We start from the raw sequence: 14743 nt of genomic DNA, 5'->3' as shown, positions 1-14743 counted from the left end.
TCTTTCTTTCTTTCTTTCTTTCTTTCTTTCTTTCTTTCTTTCTTTCTTTCTTTCTTTCTTTCTTTCTTTCTTTCTTTCTTTTCTTTCTTTCTCATTCTTAAACAGACTTATTGCCAAAGGTAACAGCCACTTTCCTTTTTTTAATTCACTAATTAAAGGGACATTTTCTGCCAAGGTATCAGAAACCTCTGTGCCACAATGGTTCATTAAACGCCAGATTTTATTACATATTACATGCTTTCTGCTTTTCACACAAACTTATTATAGCACTCTGAGAAGGTGATCTTTTAAAGCACATTAGACTAATGTTCCTGCAACTCCAGATAATGTAAGTTTTATTGAATTGTAGTGACGGTTTACCTTTTTTTTTTTTTTTTTTTTTTAGAGAAAGGGTCACCTAATGTTTTGCTCTGGTAATGGATTCTACAATAAGAAAACAAAATTAATGACATATTGGAGGGTGCATGTTGGAATGGAAAATGTTTCTATTTAATATTCCTGAGAAGGAAAATTATTACAAAATATACTGAGTGGAGGTAGGTAGGTAGGTAAGTAGACAGACAGACAGACAGACAGACAGACAGATGCATGGATGGATGGACGGATGGATGGATGGACAGACGGACAGATAGACAGATATAGATGATAGACAGACAGATAAATATAGACAGATATATTCCCATATTTGCCAAGACACATAGGAAGATAGACATATATATTATCTTATTTATAGACATAGAAAGATGTATTCCATATTTGCAGAATAGATGGATGCAGTAGGGAGATAGATAGATAGATAGATAGATAGATAGATAGATAGATAGATAGATAGATAGATAGATAGATAGATAGATATTTCTGAGAGAGACAAATACACACAGACACAGACACACACACACACACACACACACACAGAGGAATGATAGAGGTAGGGGTAGGGGTAGAGCTATCTATCTAGCTAGACGGATGGATAGACAGAGATAGATGGATAGATAGATAGATAGATAGATAGATAGATAGATAGATAGATAGATGATAGATAGATAGATAGATAGATAGATAGATAGATAGATAGATAGATAGACAGATAGACAGACAAATAGATACCATCACACTATTCTATAAGGGTAACCATGAAGATATATAAATGAAAGTAAGAAATCCATAAATATACATAAAGTAAACATTGATAAAACCTCCCTGAAGCAATTTTTCTCTCTTCTTTCTGGATCTTTTTAATTCTTCTTGCATCTCCTCCTTGCTGACCCTGATCTAAACCCAGGTTGGCTGTTCATCAGGTTTTCAGCTGACCCTCAATCCATTCCTAGCTAACCCTGGTTGATCCTCACCCTCTTGGCCTTATCAGCTTCCCCAAATGTTAGAGTGGGATAATTTCCTTGGGAGTGGGAGGTGGGGACTTGCCAGCTGATTTACTACCTCCCTTGCACCCGTGCAGAAAGCAGGCATGCCAACAAGAGGAAAAGCTTCCTTCTTCCTTCTAAGTAATCACTCTTTCATTCACATTTGTACCTGAAAGTCTATCATCTCCTTAACAGATAACAGATAATTAGAGTTGGAAGGGACCTTGTAGGTCATCTAGTCCAACCTCCTGCCCAAGCAGGAGACCCTACACCATTTCTGACAGATGGCAGTCCAATCTCTTCTTGAAAGCCTCCAGTGATGAAGCTCCCACAACTTCCGAGGGCAAAACTGTTCCATTGGTTGATTGTTCTCACTGTCAGAAAGTTTCTCCTTATTTCCAGGTTAAATCTCTCCTTGTTCAGTTTCCATCCATTATTCCTTGTCTGGCCTACAGGAGCTTTAGAAAATAGCTAACCCCCCTTCCTCTCTGTGGCAGCCCCTCAAATATTGGAAGTCTGTTATCATGTCTCCCCTGGTCCTTCTCTTTACTAGACTAGCCAAGCCCAGTTTTTGTAACTGTTCTTCATATGTTTTACTCTCCAGTCGCCTAATCATCCTGGTTGCTCTTCTCTGCACTTTTTCTAAACATCTTTTTTATAATGTGGTGAACAAAACTGGATGCAGTACTCTAGGTGTGGTCTAAGGGTTTATAGAGTGGTATTAGTACCTCCCTTGATCTCGATTGTATCCCTCTGTTAATGCAACTTAGGGTTGCATTAGCTTTTTTGGTGGCTGCTGCACACTGCTGGCTCATATTTAACTGGTTGTTCCCTAAGACTCCAAGATCCCTCTCACAGTTACTGCAATTGAGCCTGGTTCCACCCAGTCTATATGTGTACTTTTGGTTTTTCTTGCCTAAGTGTCGGACTTCACTTTTCTCTACATTGAATTTCATTTTGTTAGATACGGCCCAGTGTTCTAGTCTGTCGAGATCCATCTCCTTGTCTGATTCACCAGAAATATTTCTCCATTTCTAAAGATTTAGCTCTTTTTTGTGTCCCTTATTCTTGAGTCTTTTGCGAGTGGTGTGTTGGCCTAGTGGTGGAGCTCTCACCTCATAAGCAGGAGGCTGTGAGTTCGATCCTAGGTAGAGACAGATATTTCTCTGTCGGGGCATAATGAGAACATATCTGCTGAACAAAACTCTGCATTGGTGACAGGAAGGGCATCCAGCCAGAAAACACTCAGCTCCATTCAGTTGCTCAGACTCCACCCCACAAGGGATTATGGGGTTGTTAAAAAATGATGATAATTCTTGAGTCTTTTGTCTCCGTTTCCTTACCTCAGGTTGCTCCTCTAAACCAGGAGTGCCCAACCTTGGCAACTTTAAGACTGGTGGACTTCAACTCCCAGAATTCCTCAGCTAGCCATGCTGCCATGCTAGCTGGGGAATTCTGGGAGTTAAAGTCCACAAGTTGCCAACTTGCTAATTACAAATTCTGGACATTCCAGTTTTCTAGTACACAAATTATTTCCAGATTTTCACCAGGGTGTCCAACTTTACTGTAACTTGACTGGTTACACCATGTTTGATGAGAGTGGACCTCTGGTGGAGAATGAAACCCTAAAATATCTATGGAGATTCTCAACCATCTAGGACACGGTTGTCACAAAGGTGTTTTTTTTTTTTTTCAAAAGGCATCTGGACTTCTTTGTTTGAAATTTCGCTTCTCATCCATGAAACTTCTTGAATGAACGTCCATGAATGAAGAATGAATGGGTTGTCTGCCAAATGTTGGAAATGTAATCAAACCCCATGTAATTAATATTATATGTGGTGGAATTGCATGAAAGCAAGAAAATACTGGACAAAAATACATACATGGTTGGAAAAGATGATTAAGCAACATATAGATCTGAAGCCTGAAATATTTTTGTTGATAAAGGAACTGTATATCTAGTCTTGCATTTATTGACAACTGCAAGGATTGTATTTGCGCAACATTGGAAAAATGAGAACTGTCATGCCCCTGTTGGAGTCTGACTCCGAGGGAGAGGAGGAACAGCCGACAGGGAATGGAAGTGGGGCTCTGGAGGTTGTGGAGGAAACTGGGGAAGGGCACAGGCCACCTGGGCAGTCAGAGGAAGACCCAGGTCCATTGCCTCTTTATCCTAAGGCATGCAGGGAGGAGAGGATAAGAGAGAAATACAAATGGTGTGGTCTATGGGAGAGGAAGGGGCCCTGATCCCCTTCATGGGCTGCAGCTGTGAGGACTGCTTAAAAGGAGAAATTGCGCATGGCAAAGGTGCTGGAAGCAAAGCGTGTATTATTCTTGTTGGAGCTTATCTGTGTTTTGGCTTCCTCCCAACTGTGGTTGCTGCGTTATCTGGTTGAAGTCTGCAATTAATCATCCTTACCTGCTGTAGTAATTCCTTCGGTGTGGTTTGTGTTGGTTTTTTTTTATTTCGAATTAACTTTACTTTGGATGCGGATTGCATTTACTCCCTTCGTAAACTGTTTTCTTTAAGAGTTTGATTTCCAGCCAAGGATAATTGCACATTGGGGCCAAGTTGGAGGCATTAAAGGAACTTTATTCTATTTTTGTGACTTGATTATTTTTGTGTCATGCCCCGGGTCATCACTCCATCAGATGAGGATGTAATTTGGAAAATGCTAGACTGTGCAGTGATTAGGCAGCTCCGGTGGCCTAGAGGTGGAGTTCTCGCTTCACAATGAGGAGGCTGTGAGGTCGATCCTAGGTAGAGGCTAATATTTGGCATAGACTCTCCTGCTCGAGCAGGGGGTTGGACTAGACCAGTGGTCCCCAACCTTTTTTGTACCAGGGACCAGTTTCACGCAGAAACACTTTTTCAAGGACCGGGGGGGGGGGGGAGGAGTCCGAGTTTGGTGGTTTGCTTGCAGACGTTTCATTACCTGACTAGGTAACATCTGATGTTGTTACCTAGTTGGGTAATAAAACGTCTGCCAGCAAACCACCAAGTTCTGGGAGCGCCAATGCCTCCTCATTGCAACCCTGAGCGACAGATATTCTCTTCTATTGGGACATTTAAAATGGAGGGTTTCAGCTGCAGATTCAGGAACTGCGCCGGGCTGAGGAGCACCTTCAAAACTGAGCGCTGGGCGGCGGCGGCCCATGGCTGTCTCCGCGGCTGAGGACAAGTCCCTGCAGGATGGCTGAGAAGCCCCGCCTCTCGGCCCTGCCTCTCTCAGCCTCATCCCTCAGGTGTCTCCCTCCCTCCCTCAGCCTCATCCCTCAGGTGTCTGCCTCGTTCCTCTCTCAGTCGCTCTCTCGCTCCTCCACCAGCCCAGGAAGAAACTGCTTCAAAGAAGCCGGCAGGGTGGCTTTTCCTGTTGGCGCAGCTCCTCCCGTTCACCCCCACCCCGCCGCCAATCAATCCATGTTCAATCCAGTGCTCCGTTCTGCCTGCCTGCCTGCCTTCGTTTCTGGTTGTTTCGGAGAAGCTTCGGCTGAGAATAATAACTATTTGCCTCTTTTACTCAGCCGAAGCTGCTCCGAAACAACCAGAAACGAAGGCAGGCAGGCAGGCAGGCAGGCAGAACGGAGCACTGGATTGAACCTGGATTGATTGCCGGCGGGGTGGGGGTGAACGGGCGCTTCGGGGGAGCTGCGCCAACAGGAAAAGCCACCCTGCTGGCTTCTTTGAAGCAGTTTCTTCCTGGGCTGGTGGAGGAGCGAGAGAGCGACTGAGAGAGGAACGAGGCGGGAGGAAACTGAAGCCACTGAGCCAGAGAGCAGGACAGGCTTTGGTTGCTTCCTCCCTCCCCTTCTTTCATTTGTGTCCTTGATCCCTGATCCCAGCAGCATTCACTGAAGGCGAAGAAAGCCGCAATTTTTATTTTATTTTTTATTTTTATTTTCTTTGCGGCCCAGTGCAAAGTGATCTGCGGACTGGTACTGGTCCGCGGCCCGGTGGTTGGGGACCCCTGGACTAGACAATCTCCAAGGTCCCTTCCAACTCTGTTATTCTATGAAGCTTCTATGAAGATGGATAGATTGACATTAAAAAGAAAGGACAAAGAAGACACAGACTATTACTTAACCTGGGATAGATTTTATGAGTGGCTAGAGACAAGAGGTAGAAACTAGGCGAAGAAAGATTACTGTTATGTATGAATTAATTATAAAGCGAGTTTATAATTACAAACAATTGATATAACTAACAGAATTACAAATAAGCTAATATAAAGAGAAATCTAGTTAAAATGACTCTGTTGTACTATTATTATTGTTATTAGTACACATGTTAATATTTCTGTTTGTTTCCTTTTTGCTTTTTTTTGTAAATGATATGCCCCGACAATGCATTGTATTCAAAATGTTTATGTATAAAAATAAAACATATACAAAGTGGCGTAAAGTGTTGCAGGAGGCCGCCCAGACTAATAACCCTACCCCCTGCGGTCCATTTTGGCTGCCAGAGGCACCTTGGGCCAGCGCTTTGATATTTCCAGGCCAGCACCATGGGCAAGATTTAAGCACCCTGGATTTGGCCTCTGGGCCTTGAGTTTGAGACCCCTGACTTAACATGTGCAGGTATTCACGTAACAACTGTAACAAAAAGGGTATGACTCACTTAAAGGTCACCTTGCCTAACCATGGAAATTCTAATGGTCAATTTGTTTGTCCCACAAAGCAACATCCTATTCCTCACGGCAGAGGTGATATTCAGCCGGTTGTGAACAGTTCTGGAGAAGCGGTAGTGGAAAATTTGAGTAGTTTGGAGAACCGGCAAATCCCACCTCTGATTGGCCCCGCCCCCATCTATTCTCCTCCTCCCGAGTCCCAGCTGATTGGCTGGGTTTTCTTTTGTTGCCCTGCACAGGAGAACGGAGCTGGAAAGCAGGTTAGTGGGGTGGGGAGGAAATGGGGATTTTGCAGTGCCATGCCCACCAAGCTATGCCCACCAAGCCACGCCCCCAGAATTGGTAGTAAAAACAAATTAATCCGACCACTGGTATGATTCACTTAAAAATCATCTTGCTTAGGAATGGAAATTCTAGTGATCAATCTGTTTGTCCCTCAAAGCAACATCCTATTACCCATGGACGACTAATCTTGTTTATCCTCAAATCAAAAACCACCAAGAAAAGTTTAAAGGAAAATTTTAAGGACTTCAAGAGTCCGAAAGAAGAACTGAAGCTTTTTCTTTATTTTTTATGTTTTGCAGAAGAGAAGAAAGCTTTAAGGAAATTGTACTGTAGGTTTTGGCACGGCCTTAAATTCCCTGGTTTTAGGCTCCATGTTTTTTTATACCCAATAAAAACATGAAGCCAATTAGATGATCTTTTTCGTCTGAGAATCATGGAAATGCTTTCCTGTGGAATAAAACAAAGGTTCTTATTTTTTTTTCCAGGAGCTCAAATGGATAGGATGTGACAAGACATTGAAACGACAGCTCGGTAAGTCAGATTTTATTTGGATTTTGTTGTCTTTTTGCATGATTGATGTTTGACCAGTTGTGAGAACAAGCTTGCCATGTCTATGCATATATGTCGATGATTAAGGCTCGGGCCTTTGCCTAAAACTTGTTATGTTTAAAGACAGAGTCTACAATCTAATATTTTAAAAATGCACAATTTGTTGGGTGTTGCCTTGAGAGTCCTGCAGTTTTTGCAAGATCTGGCAGATCTGTTGCAGGCTGCGATGTCTCCCTCGAACAACTCCTCAGATACCTCCTCAGAGGTCAGCTCAAGCGGGGGAATGAGCTCAATCCTGGCACATCAGGAACTGGGTTAATTGATTATTCTGAACGGCCAGCCAAAATAGACTTATGGGAGGCTTTGGTTGGGAACAGCTTGCAGGGTGGATGGTCAGTGAAGAGGAGGAGCTGCCTTCCACGATGGATCCAGGAGCACGCAGGGCAGAGAAAAGACAAGAGCAATGGAGATCTGCCAGATTACTTGGGAGAAGGCCCCACACTTCTTGATGGGCTGCAGCGGAAAGTTATTATTTATCACAGCAGGTGTAGGGAGGCATTGCTGGGAACAACGTGTTTGATTTCTGCCTGTGTATATTTGATCCTTGTGCTTCCTGCTTGACTTTGTGCCTTGGAGACTCTGAACTTATCTTGCCGAGTGAACTCTTGTGGGTGTATTTTAGTTTGGCCTGGTGGATTTAAGTTTGTTTGGTGGACTTATTTGTCGGAGAGACTTTCCATTGTTTTATGGATTCTTGGCCATTGCCTTGTGGACTAACCTTGGCCTGCTTGTGGCTGGATTTATTTGGGACAGTTCTGAGGCTGGGGGAAAGGAATTTCTGGGGAACATCAATTCCCTAAACCACACACGTGTGTGTATGTGTGTGTGTGTGTGTGTAAGAGAGAGAGAGAGAGAGACTGGGGCATTACACAAACTGAGATTGACCCACGTTCTTTTGGTCCATGTTGTGATACATTTTTTGGAATAGATTTTTTGATTTTCTATCGTTTACATTTGTTCGTGCTTAATAAACATTGTGTTGTCTCGGTTATTTAATTTGCTTAACAATACAGATTACATTCTTAATCTCCACCTCTTGGTTTTTCTGATGTTATGCCTAATAAAAACAGTTCAGGTTTAAGATCTACATATTTTCCTATCATCTTTTCTACCCACTTATGTCTTTCCCAATTTTTTTTTACTTTAACCCAAGTCCACCACATATGGTATTATGTGCCCGTTTTTGGTTACATTTCCAACATTTGCTAGACAAGGTTTTAAACATTTTAGCTAGCCTAGCAGGTGGTAAGTGCCATCTATAGAACATTTGATATTATTTTTCTTTATAAGAAGTTGCCATTGTCAATTTATAGTTCCTTTTCTTAATTAATTTTTCACCACAGTTCAACAATATCTGATTAAAGTATTTGTCCTTTAGAATAGAATAGAATAGAATAGAATAGAATAGAATAGAATAGAATAGAATAGAATAGAATAGAATAGAATACTTTATTGGCCAAGTGTGATTGGACACACAAGGAATTTGTCTTGGTGTAAATACTCTCAGTGTACATAAAGAAAAGGTACATTCATTAAGAAACAAGAATCATAACGTACAACACTTAATGATAGTCATAGGGTACAATCAACAATCAAATCATACTAAGGAAACAGTCAATATAAATCGTAAGGATACAAGCAACAAAGTTACAGTCCTACAATCACAAGTGGGAGGAAAGGGTGATAAGGAGTGATGAGAAGATTAACAGTAATAGTAGTGTACACTTTGTAAATAGTTGAACAGTGCTGAAGGAATAATTTGTTTAACAGAGTGATGGCTTTCGGGAAAATAAAGGTTAAAAATAAAGGTTGTGATGCTTTGACAAGCTTATGTTGTGTAGCTTATTTTTATAGCTCTGATTCCTTTTCATTCTTCGGAGGGGAGGTTTATTCGTTCTTCTATACTAGATTGCTTTTAGATGTTGATTGCATGTTCAGCTTCGGCTCCAATGGAATCACCATATGACTTATCTTATGATTTGCTTTTCCTTTGACCATGTTTTGACTAAGGCTTATGGAGACACTAACAAACACACATTAGTCCTGTTTATGTCAACGGCTGTGAATTTTAGTCATTCACAGCCGGTAATGAGTCTGAAACAGTTTGTAAATAGTCCCGTGGAAGTCTGCCAAAGTCCTTCAGGATAAGTCTGATAAGCACGTACCTTTATCTTTCTTGAAATGCTGCCAACGACTAAATGTTCAATTAGTTATACAAGACCAAAACGGAATACAAATTCAGGCTTCAGGTTTCAAACCAACCAGTACGAACAAAGTTGCTTCCTGCAAAGATTCCTGTCCTTTTGCTCCTCCTTTATGTCTTATGGGAGGGCCAATCACCTCCAAGCCATACTCCTGAGTCACCCCTTTTGTCTTAACTGTTCTTGCCTTCTGGCAGCTCTGCGCACACGCGCACTGGGAACAGGCTCCCGCTGTTCCTCTGCCTCGCTGCTGCCAGTTTCTGAAGGCTCCGGAGTCAGCACATAATTCCCAGACGGTCCTGGCCCTATCTCTGTATCAGATGTAGGACCCTTGTCTGAGTCCTTCCCAGACTCCCGGACTGGCCCATGTTCTTCCCCACTGTCCAACTCTGCTGCCATCTCCGCAGGCTGCCGGTGGACCCCAACAGACCATTTCTTGACAAGCATTATTGTTACAGGGTTTATTTGTGGAAAAGAACTCAAGTACATTGAACACGATGCCAACTTTCTTAGCAGCTAAGTAAGCCTAGTCTGTCCTCCATTACTCGTCAAAACAGACAAAGAATGGCTGGGAAGAATTAATGGGCTCAGGTCAAGGATTACTTGGATGTGGGGCTGAAAGTCCTCTCACTTATGGCAGACTTTTTTTTAGAGCAGTAGGTTCTCAACCTGTGGTCCATGGACACCTGGGTGGGGGGCTGTGAGGACATCACAGGAGGTCTGCAAAGGGTTGAAGAAATACTATGATTTCAATCTTGAATTAAGTCTTGGGGGTTCCATGGCCTCAAAAGGTATTTAAAGAGGGGTCTATCGCAGGGGTGGACTTCAAAAATTTTAGCAATGGGTTCTCTGCTTGGTACCTGGGTGGGTGTGGCCATGTTGGGTGTGGCCTAATTGCCTCCTGCACCATGCTGGGGGGGTATTTTTGCCCTTCCTGGGCTTTCCTGGGCTCCGGAGGCTCTCTGGAAGCCAGAAATGGGCCTGTTTCTGGCCTTCCCGAACTTCCAGGAGGCCCGTTTTTCGCCCTCCTCATGCCTCCAAACACGGCCTGCGCTTACCTGCATCCAAAACGGGCCGTGTGGGGACTCCTGGGAGGAGAGGGGTGGGTGGGGCCAGTCAGGGGTGGGATTTGGGGGGTTCTCCGAATTGCACAGAATCTTAGCTAGGGGGTCTCCTGAACCCCTGCGAATCCCCAGCAGCCCACCCTGGTCCATGGTGGGGGAAAAATGTTGAGAACCTAAAGCGGTGTTTCTCAACCTGGGCAACATTAAGATGAATGGATTTCAACTCCCAGAATTCCGGCAGCTGGTTGGGGAATTCTGGGAAATTCTTAAAGTTGCCAAAGCTGAGACTCTTTGTCTAGGGCTTATTGCCAGTTTTAGCATTCTGTTGCTATTCCTGGGCTGTTTGAAAAAAAAAAATCATTGCTAAAATTACCTGAGCCTTTTAGTGGCCAGGTATCTGCAGCAATACTTTTAATTGTAGTTGTTTTGTGAACCGCCTCATTTAAAAAAGTTTTGGATGAGTCCACACATCTATACCATCCATTTTTCTGGCCTTCCATTTTAGTCTCATGTATATTTCATCTCCTGGCTGTCTTGAATTTTATCTCTTATTCCCCTTGAAGAGTTTGTAATTTATCTTCCTTCTGAGCACTTTCTCTCCTTACTTGAACATTTCTACATTCGGAAGGCTATTGGGAACATTAAAATTATGCCCTGTATGTGGGTATTGCTTCTTTGCAGGATGAACAGAAAGAGTAATGAAGATTTTGTTTTAACCTGTTTGGTCCTACATTTTGCACCTTTTCTGGTGTCTGTAGTGATGGCCAAATCTGGCCCTAGGTTCTATCTCGGGTTACTTTTTCATTTAAAAGAGAGAGAAACACAAGTCTAATTAAAATACAGAATCACTCTGTTAGTTAGCAAATGCAACAACACTACAAAGTCCATGTTGTGTGGTCTTAACAATGTCCATTATTTAGGCTGTTGGTTTGAGCTCTGAGCTGGGCAATTTGGTTGCAAATGTTTCATCACCATTCGAGGAGACATTGTCAGTGCGTTTTGAGTTGTGTTCGTCAGACGATATATAACTACAGTCCTTTAAAAAGTCTCATTAAAAATGGTATTTGGAGACCTGTGTTCTGACAGATGAGTACAACTCAAAATGCACGGTCTCCTTGAACAGTGATGAAACATTTGCAATCAAATTGCCAAGCCCGGAGCTCAAACCAACAGCCTAACTATGAACCTGAGCTACTAACATTCAAACACATTTCAAACACATTATTCCTTCCTCTTTTCTTTCCTTTGCTATATTTTTTATTCTCACTGGTGTGTGTTATTCTTCACTGCTTATTCCTACAAGTGATCTTACCTATCCGATCAAAGAACAAATGAGTCAATGTCATAATGTGAAACGCTCAATTTCTTTAATATCTCTGAGATCAGAGACAAAATATGAGTCAACGATGTGTGGCAGCAGCCAAAAAAGCCAATGCAATCCTAAATTGCATTATCAGAGGGATACAATCAAGATCAAGGGAGGTACTAATACCACTCTATAAATCCTTAGTAAGACCACACCTAGAATACTGCATCCACTTTTGGTCACCACACTATAAAAAGATGTTGAGACTCTAGAAAGAGTGCAGAGAAGAACAACCAGGATGATTAAGGGAGGGGGTCAAGCTATTTTCCAAAGCACCCGAAGGCCAGACAAGGAATTATGGATGGAAACTGAACAAGGAGAGATTCAACCTGGAAATAAGGCGAAATTTTCTGACAATGAGAACAATCAACCCATGGAACAGAAGTTGCCTTAGGAAGTTGTGGGAGCTTCATCGCTGGAGGCTTTCAAGAAGAGACTGGACTGCCCTCTGTCAGAAATGGTGTAGGGTCTCCTGCTTGGGTGGGAGGAGTTGGACTAGATGACCTACAAGGTCTCTTCCAACTCTGTTAATCTTTTAATCACATAATTGAATATAAACATAGCCAAGTCCAAATAAGGACACTGTTTGGTTCCTGTTTTAGGACTGGCTGTGTTTATGTTCCGTAAGCAAATAAACTTTTTAAACCTGACCTGAAGCCATCACTGTAAAAAATCTCTCTGAATCAGCCAGCACTGTTTGAAAGGCCGTTTGTATCTCAGCTCATTGTAGAATATAAGAAAAACTTCTGCATTTGTTTGGCTCAGCAAATGAGATCTAAGCTCCAAATAGCTTCTCATTTGGCAGCACCTGAAAATCTAGGTCAGTGGCAAATTGTAAATAATTATCCGTTCATCCATCTCACCGTTAAAGAAGTGGTTGAGATGTGCTCTGGATTTTATAAAGAGAGATAATGGCTCTGCATATAAAACCAGACACAATGAGATCCAATTGTTCTCATTTGCTCTTCTTGATAAAAACAGGGACGCAAAAGTTCAATGATAGCTATTTGCAGCTATCCATCCACAAGGCTTATGCTATTCAGAGAGAAGAAAAGAGCAAAAAATGTGCTCTAAATCCTTGTTTTTAACCATTGTCATTCTGTTTGTTGGGAATTTTTGCCTAGGCTACTTTCAATCATTGTAAACTGGTCTCACCTACAGTCGGCATAGGGCTACCGTATTTCTAGGTTGCAAAAATTCAGACAACCACTAGGTGGTAGCAAAATAGTACAGGAACCTTGAATTCCCTGTTGCCATCTAGTGGCTATTAGGAGAGCTGCCTCTCCCATATTATATCCTCCTTTTCCTTGAGCCTCCAGGAGAGTGAAAATGGCCTGCCGAGGCTCTGGAGGCTCCCTGGATTCCGTAAACAGGTCCATTTCTGACCTTCCGGAGCCTCTGGGGAGCCCATTTTCCCCTTCCCCGGACTCTGGAGCTTTCCTGGAGCCTCCAGGAGGCCTGTTTCTCCCCTCCCCAGATTCTAGAGGCTCTCTGGAGGCCAGAAACATGCCCATTTCCGGCCTTTCTGAGCTTCTGGGAAAGTCATTTTTTGCCCTTCCCGAGCCTCCATGCAAGCCTGCACTTACCTGGGATCCAAAATGTGCCAGGTGGAGACTCCTGGGAGGGTGTGGTGCAGGGTGGGCAGGGCCAGCCAGTCATTGCAATGACTGGTTCAGTGAACCGGATGTAAAATTAACATCCGGTTCGCTCGAACCAGTGCAAACCGGTCACAGCCCATTCCTGAAAATGCAATGAGAATTTCTCACATATACATTTTCAGACATGAACGGATGGAAAGACCAGCGTCAAACAGATGGAGAGATTATTTTTTTTAAGGTAGGGGATGAATGGCTCTGAATTATTTGACTTATGCTGTAGTTTTCTTGCATTCTGGCTTGATTTTTAATACAACATCAGTGTAGAAAACAATGAAAAGGTAGGGAGGAAAGGAAGGAAAGGAAGGAAGAAGGGAGGAAAGAAGGAAGGAAGGAGTGGGTAGACAGAAAAGAGGGAGGAAAAAAGATAGGAAGGGAAGGAGGGAGGGAAGGAGCAAGGAAGGAAGGAGTGGGTAGATAGAAAAAGAGGGAGGAAGAAAGATAGGAAGGGAGAGAAGGACGGAGGGAAGGAAGAAGTGGGCAGATAGAAAAATGAAGGAGGAAGGAAGATAGGAAGGAAGGAGTGAGTGAGTAGACAAAAAAGAGAGGGATGAAGAAAAATAGGAAGGGAGGGAGGAAGGGAGGGAGGGAAGGAGGAAGGAAGGAAGGAGTGGATAGACAGAAAAGGGAGGAAGATAGGAAGGAAGGGAAGGAGGATGGGAGGAAGGAAGGAAGGAAGGGGAATGGAGGAGGAGGAAAAGGAGGAGGAGGAGAAGAAGTCCCAGAGGCAACATTTAGGACTAATAGAGCTTAGGAAAATTACTGAGTGTTGAAGTGTAATTATTGCAGAAGCTATGCTGCATTCCATGTGTATAAATTTGCACATATCTCTCATGTGCACACTTTACATAGATAACATTTTGCTACACTTCAAAACAACCCAACTCTAAGCGAAGCAGTCAATTTGATTACTTTAATTACTGTGATGTATTAATCAACTGCTGTTCCAAATTAAATGCATTTTTATTTATGGAGGTGTATCTAAATGTGTAAGCTGTGTTGTTGCTAGGCTGCGAAAGACATGCCGGGGCCCACATGATGCATTTTCTTTATTTTGGTCCATAAAGGAAGGATGGCAAGCAATGGCAGAATACCTTGCCAGTCCTTAAAGTTTGTTTCCTTTGTTCAAAAGGTTTTTTTCTTCAAACTTGTGCATGTGTGAAGGAAAGGTAGAAGGAAGCAATCCAAGATTTGCAATCTTTTAAGACAAAAATCCCCAAGCAGTGTGAAAGATGGAAGAGGGGTTACAGGGGAGAGCCTGGACTCTCTGTTTACGCCACCTTGTCCTGTGGGGTGAGTAGGCCCTAAGATACAGGTAGTCCTTGACTTATAACCACAATTTGCACCCGAAGATTCTGTTGTTAAGTGAAACCTTTCCTAAGTGAGTTTCCCCCCCATTTTACAACCTTTCTTGACACCGTTGTTAAGTGAATCACTGCAGTTGCTAAGTGAGTCACATGGTTGTGAAGTGCATCTGGCTTCCCCGTGAACTTTGCTTGTCAGAAGGTTGCAAAAGGGGATCATGTGACCCCAGGACACTGCGACCGTCATAAATATGAGTCAGTTGCCAAGGT

Source organism: Notechis scutatus, chromosome 5 (assembly GCF_049901735.1).
Source record: "Notechis scutatus isolate UNSWTSFEM ecotype Mainland chromosome 5, rNotScu1.2, whole genome shotgun sequence".
NCBI lineage: Eukaryota > Metazoa > Chordata > Lepidosauria > Squamata > Elapidae > Notechis > Notechis scutatus.
The sequence above is the reverse complement of the archived record's forward strand: the minus strand, read 5'-3'. Positions refer to the sequence as shown.